The sequence below is a fragment of the Phalaenopsis equestris genome, unplaced genomic scaffold (genome assembly GCF_001263595.1).
Source record: "Phalaenopsis equestris unplaced genomic scaffold, ASM126359v1 Scaffold000519, whole genome shotgun sequence".
Classification (NCBI taxonomy): domain Eukaryota; kingdom Viridiplantae; phylum Streptophyta; class Magnoliopsida; order Asparagales; family Orchidaceae; genus Phalaenopsis; species Phalaenopsis equestris.
This window is the reverse complement of record NW_018164959.1, coordinates 12,829-13,697: the sequence shown is the minus strand read 5'-3', so window position 1 is coordinate 13,697 and position 869 is coordinate 12,829.

The window sequence follows — 869 nt, the reverse complement described above, 5'->3', positions numbered from 1 at the left end:
GGGGTGTGCTGCTAAGAAGTCTGCCAAAATTTGTCCTTTAACGACGCGTAATGGTACAAATGTTATATCAAATTAAAATAATATCATTGCCCATTTTGCTAATTTTCAACAAAGTGTTGGTGTAGTCATGAGATATTGTAAAGGATTAACCCTTGAGATAAGAGTTACCTTATGAGAGAGCATGCAAAGTCGTAACTTTTGAACTGCAAAGATCCAAGCTAAAGAATGCTTCTCAATTACAGGTTATTTTATTTCGGTTGGGAGCAAACTATGTCTTAAGTAGTATAATGCATTTTCTTTACCCTCATAATTGACTTGAGATAGCAAGGCTCCGAGAGAATTCTCTACTGCCGCACTGTAGAGAATTAGAGGTCTTCCTGAAACCGATGCCACTAAAACAGGAGGTATTGTGGAATATTGTTTGATGTTTTCAAAAGTGTTTTGACATTTTTTTATCCCAAACAAACTTGAAATCTTTTCTGGTTAAGGCGGTGAGAGGTTGACATCAACCTGATACATTGGAAATAAAAACATCTTATATATGCTAATTTTCCTTGAAAAAATCATAATTGGGTCAGATTTTTCGGATGAGGCATGTTTAGAATGGCCTCAATTTTAAGGGGGTCAACTTTGATCCCACGGTGTCGAATAATAAACCCTAAAAACTTCCTCGAGGTGACACCAAAAGCACACTTTAGAGGATTCATTTTAAGATTAAATCGTCGTAACGTTCAAAGACATTTCTCAAATCACACACATGGTCATCTTTTTGTTTATTATTAACAACTAAGTCATCTATGTAGCACTTAACTTGATTGTGGATAAGTTTGTCAAAAATTCGTGTCATAGTTCACTGGTATGTGGCACCA